The sequence below is a fragment of the Portunus trituberculatus genome, chromosome 19, assembly GCF_017591435.1.
Source record: "Portunus trituberculatus isolate SZX2019 chromosome 19, ASM1759143v1, whole genome shotgun sequence".
NCBI classification, from domain to species: domain Eukaryota; kingdom Metazoa; phylum Arthropoda; class Malacostraca; order Decapoda; family Portunidae; genus Portunus; species Portunus trituberculatus.
The window spans coordinates 6,985,001-6,991,314 of record NC_059273.1 but is presented as its reverse complement, the minus strand read 5'-3'; positions in this window follow the sequence as shown (position 1 = coordinate 6,991,314).

The window sequence follows — 6,314 nt, the reverse complement described above, 5'->3', positions numbered from 1 at the left end:
GGGGGATTAAAAATAGTAAAAACTATGGCCATTAATCTTCCGACCTCCATAGACCCCTCCCAGTGTCAATAAAATGGCCTAATCGTACACAAATTTCAAGGTAAAAATTTGTCCCAGTACTGGAGGCGTTCATGATATTGCATAAGAGAATGAAGTGGTTACATCGAACACTTTGACCTCCAGCGATTCACTTTCACCACGAGTGCCTATGTTGGTTGGCAGCGTCTGTTGTGCCTGGCGTTTATCTTCCACCCTTTGGCCCTCCGATAAGGTGAGGAGATAGCGTCGTGCAAGCCGTGGTGGTGGTGGCGTCCTTGCAGGAGTCCGGGGGCTGTAGAGGTGGCTGTCAGGCTGTGGGGAAGGGAATGTATAGGTGTATGATTCTCTCTCTCTCTCTCTCTCTCTCTCTCTCTCTCTCTCTCTCTCTCTCTCTCTCTCTCTCTCTCTCTCTCTCTCTCTCTCTCTCTCTCTCTCTCTCTCTCTCTCTCTCTCCGATAAGGTTGCAATGTGCTGTCTTATCTGTAAATAAAACTCAGTCATTCTTTCTTGTTTCTATGGCGTCTTTAGTCCGGTGCCCTCCTCAGTCTCCTTATCTGCTTCTGCAATGAGCTGGTGCAGAGAAGCGACTCTCCTGAAACTTTCACTCTCGTGGTCTGCTTGGCTTAACACTGAGAGCGCTGGAAAGAATTGTTGACACTGGCAGAGGGAAGAAGAGTTAGGTTTGCTGTTGAGAGTGTTTGCATTAACAGAAAGGTGGAAGAACAATTGATTAGGTGGAGTGTAATCTCTTCTGTAGCATGTCGCGCTTCCATATTCATTCTGCTTACTGTTTGGTGATTTTAGACAGCTTCAAAAACTCATGTGGGGGATTAAAATAGTGGATACTGCTGCTATTAATCTTCTGATCTCCATAGACCCTTTCTAGAGTAAATAAAATGGTATAATCGTACATAAATCTCAAGATAAAAAATATGTTTTAGTATTGAAGGGGTTAAAAATTGTTTTGCATTGACGGAGCTGGAAAGAGAGTCGAGGTTTAAAATTGTTTGCAGAGACGGAAATAAAGAGACTAAGAGTGATTAGTTGTAGATTAGATAGTTGTTTGTATAGACAGAAAAAATAGGAAGATAAATTTGTTTTGTGTTTATTACGCGATATAAGTAAGGAAGGATTGTTCATAAGAATGTTTAATGTAATGATAAACTTTGATCAGTCATTGAATATATATGTAAATAGATAGGTACATAGATAGATTGATGTATAGATAGATAGATAGATAAATAGACAGATAGATAGATAGATAGATAGATAGATAGGAAAGTAGATAAGAGACAAATATGAATGAATAGCTAAATGAACACAAGATTATGAGTTAAAGAAGGAAGAGAGAAAAAAAAAAAAAAAAAAAAAAAAAAAATATATATATATATATATATATATATATATATATATATATATATATATATATATATATATATATATATATATATATATATATATAATGACTGCATTTTCCACCCTGGCGCTCCGTGGTGTGTGTGTGTGTGTGTGTGTGTGTGTGTGTGTGTGTGTTTGCGTTTGTGTGTGTGTGTGTTGTGTTGTGTCCCTGTGTTTCGCCTCCTTGTTGTGTCTATTGTATCTATTTCCGTCTGCTTGTTGTTTTGAGCACGGGCGTCTGTCTCTCTGTCTGTGTTTGTGTCTGTCAGTCTTGTGTTTCAGAGAGCTGAGGAAATGTTGCGTTCAGAATTATATGTAAAAAAAGATGTGTTCTCATCAGGAAATGGTATTATGTATAAGGGGTTGTGGTTTCTTTTAACCCCTTCAGTACCATGACACGTTTCTATATTCATTCTGCTTACTATATTGCGATTTTATACAGCTTCAGAAACATATGTGGGGGATTAGAATAGTGAAGACTCTGGCCATTAATCTTCTGACCTCCATAGACTATCCCTAATGTAAGTAAAATTGTCTAATCATACCAAACACTCGAGGTAAAAATGTGTCCCAGTACTGAAAGGGTTGAGCTCTCTTATGTCATGTTCTTAATTGTTGCTGTGTGGGAAGCTGAGTCTGCAGAGATAACCTAAGACAACAGTTATTTTCCCTGCTCGTTTTGAAGTGTTGTTTGTTGAGAGAGTGTGGAACCTCAAATATTGGCTGTGAATTGAAGTTAAAACACACACACACACACACACACACACACACACACACACACACACACACACACACACACACACACACACACACACACACACACACACACACACACACACACACACACACACATGTACACGCGCACTCACACACACGATCCTTACTACACGTGTGCCTACTTAGGTTTGAAGAGGCTGGTGTGCTTGTGCTAGGTTATGGTTGTTATCTGGTCGTCAGATAGCGGCACTCTCCACTCCACGCTGCATGTTTTCGTTGTCTGCTTTCAAGGACACCACGTTATATCATGCGCCACGGCACTGTTTGCTGTGTCCTGGTCATTCTGTGCATTTATACTTCGGCCCATGTACTGAAACACTTCATCTCCGCACCAAGACTATTTCTCAAAAGGTCTAGATGATATCACACGATTTTTTAAGTGTTTTAGTTGTTTTAGTGATAAGTTAAGGCGGATTTTGCATTATTAACAGGAGAAAGACTCTTCAGAAACTTGCTAATCATCTCTGTGGCCTTTGAATATAGCAGTGGTGAGAGAGCAAAGCGCTTCAGACTTGCCTTTACCACCTGAACACATGAAGCCTTACAGTTTCTATCTTTATGTGGTCCATCAGCGTCATCTTAGCAGCGCCTCGTGGCCACAAGGATCGAAGCAAAGTCAGTGACCATCTGTATAACTTTATTGATCCTTGTTGATCACACCTGTAAGCCGACGCCGCCGCCACGCCACCAGTACGCCGCGAGCCACACGCAGGAGGCCCAAACAAACGAATCATACCCTCCTCCTCCTCCTCCTCCTCCTCCTCCTCCTCCTCCTCCTCCTCCTCCTCCTCCTCCTCCTCCTCCTCCTCCTTCTCCTCACATAGCATTACAGTCACCATCATAACAATCCATGTCATCCTCTTCATTCTTGTTTATTCTAGCGTTACAATTGTCTGCCAATCTTCGCATAACAGTGGCTGACCAAGACCCTCGGAAGTAGTCGTTGAGTACAGAACAATTGGAAAAAAAAGAACTTTACATAATTTGTACAAAACATTATTTACATAAGCACATTGTACTGTCGTCGCGGTGTGAAGGTGTTCGCGGGTCTTGATCTGCTCGGCGTCGTGGTGGTGGTGGTGGTTCCTCGTAACGCCTGTGAGCTCCTGCTATAGAGAGAGTCTATCATTGGGTCTAGATGTTGTCGGGGCCCCAAGACCAGGCCTGCGTTACAGTCTAGTCCTATAGAATGAAATGCCGCCAGACTATTCCCCTACAGCTGGTAATGGTCTCTTCAGATTCTAAATACTATACCTTAAGACACCTCCCAGGCCGGGCCGCGTCGGGGCGTGGCGGCGCTGAGAGGCCGTGCGGCGCCAGTCACGTGGAGGCATCAGCAAGCGTTAGCGTTGACTCAGTGAAGGATTGACACAAACAATTTGTCTCCCTCGACGTGACTGGTCCAGTTGTACGGAAGAAAGGGAACAGCGCTACAGCCACAAGCTATAAAGCTGCAAGGTCAGAATAGCCGCTATATAGTATAACAAATATAAAGCAAGCAGCAGCTACAAGTGAACTGAACAATCAGGTGTAACCTCCATCTTGCCGAAAATAATGCATATAGTATGTATATTGAAGAACACCCACAGCTAACAAGTTGTATTTGGCGTTATCTTCACTCATTACACCACAGTCACCAGTTTTATATTCAAAACTGTCAAAAATAGGGATCCTATGATTGTTGCCCGCCCTCCACCTCGCGGGAGGGCAGGGCGGGCGGCAGGCGGGGCGGCTGCTCGCTGGGGAGTCGCCGCGCCTGCCGCCGTCGCCAGGCAGAGGCGAGTTACGTACACACAAGTTACACAAAACATGGTAGGTACAAGTGTCCGGGGCGCGCCGTGCCGTGGTCCTGAGGGGAGAGGAGCTGCCGGCCTGGAGAGGAGGTGAGGCTGTGATGGATTGTCTCTGAGATTGCATACACAGGTATATGCTGGAGGATGTGTGGGTTGCGGGGGGAGGGGGAGCAAGGGCGCTCCTCTTCCCGGCAGGCGCACGGCGGCCCGGGACAGACTTAAGCTCGGAGCATCTCACACCAAAACACTTAGAACGGCAATAAGAGGTTACGGGAATCTCATTGCTTTATGAAATCTAATGGAAATGGAGGATTTATATTCGTATATATTATTTATATATTTACAGATACATATTTAAACTGTATTCAGCATATAAGCTCATGTTTGTGTTCCAGTACGGAAGTAACACTGAAAAGTAAACAGCCTCCAGCAGTGGTGGCGCCGCCGCGCTGCCTCCACGCTCACTCAGCACCACAGGTAACAAAGCTCCAACACTTCCCAAACAACCTGCAACTCAAACCTTACCAATACAAGTATATATATATTTGTATGTAATTCATTTTGTACCTTTGGAATTATTCATGGAGACAAACTTCAAAAATAAGCTACAATTCACCACGTAACCATAGGTCGCGTCTAAACGTTTCTTCTCGTCTCCAAACAAAACATAATGCAATAACAGTTTACTCTCATAATATATGGTAACTCTGCCACACAGACCACGCCGCCTCCACGGCCGCGATGGTCGCTTCTATACTAATTATTGCTCTATATACATGAGAGCGCCGGAGCTCCGGGTCACTATGTACAGTACAATACAGTACAGGCTCGCGCCTCGCCGCCCGCCGTCCTCCGCCACGCGGCTCATTCCACTTCACATTACCTCTGCACTTACTCCCGCAGGCCGCGGCCTCGACTGACTCCAGCAGGACCAAGCCGATGTGATATAGCCCGGGTGTTCCGTAAGGGGCAAGATGTGGCATTCAGCCGAGGCCAGGCCTTTACGGGCAATCCTTCAGTGGTGTGTGGCGAGCCGGGCCGCGGTTACCTGCTGGTGCCGCGGCCACGATCCGCCAAACACTTCATAACAGTAATATTGCAACAAACCCTTTGCCTGGCTCACGCAGTACGCGCGTCCTCCTTCACACATTTTTTTCAATGATGGAAAAAAAAAAAAAAATGTAGCGAAAATTATGTAAAACATTCTTGTTTTGTCTTTAAGCACAGAAAAAAAAAAAAAAAATGAGTTTGATGGTTTGTCCTTTCATGAGCCCAGCACAGAGACGAACCGCCCAATTGAATTGTAAAACCAATTCTTTTGAGGTCAGATATTTTTATTACGTGAATGAGATTCAGCGGGAAGGTTCCCGAGGCGGGCCGGTCACTAGCGCCGGCCGCACTGCACTCTTCTACGTTTGAGGGCTTCAGGATGCCAGGTACAAGGGATAAAAAGAAGAGAAGAAAAAAAGAACTTTGAATTGAAATTCTGTGTGCGTCCCCAGAAAGGAAAGTGACAAGGAGGGCGGTGTCCAGTGTGGCAGTACACGTGAGGGGCCGCGCCCCGCAGCGGAGAGGAGGGTGTCCCTCAACTACACCCTGAATGGCCTTCGTTTACTTAGGGCAGGAGCGGAATTCACTCTGAGAATATAGAGCGGCACACAAGCGCGCACACGCCCGCCGTCCACCGCCGCCACCGCCGCCGTCGCCCAGGCCGATAGCACCGAGGCAGCTGGCGGGCGGCGGCGGGCGGCGGCGGGCGGCAGGCACTGGTGTGTGTTCGCTGCACCGTCCACACACGAGTCTAGCCGAGGGACAGAGTAGTGATGGATTTTTCACTTTTCTCTAATTGCAAATTAATTTGAATCTCATTCACTAATAGAAAATAGTAAGTCATATCTTTTATTTCTTTTCATGATGAAGGGGCGGCAGTGCAAACCTCGTCTGGACAGCGGAACACCATTTACCGTATGGCTCACGTCTGCTTGAAAATTTCACCAATTTTCGTCTCTATTGTTGGACCATGAAAGAGGTTGGTCCGGGGAGGAGCCGCGCATACTGAGGAGCCTGAGGGAGGAGGAGGAGGTGCCGAGGGTACACACGACCCCTGCCTTGCTTGTCCCCTCCGCCCCTCCTCCTCCCTCTCGCTCCCCTCAAGTGCTCAAAACATCCTACAGAAACACACTCATAAGAAGGAGAATAAAGAAGGGAGCGAATAGCGGGAAAGGTCGGAAGTTTCCTCTGCGACTGTCTCCTCTTCTTCCTCCTCCTCCTTTTCTACACATTGCAGATAGCACTTCCAAAAACTTC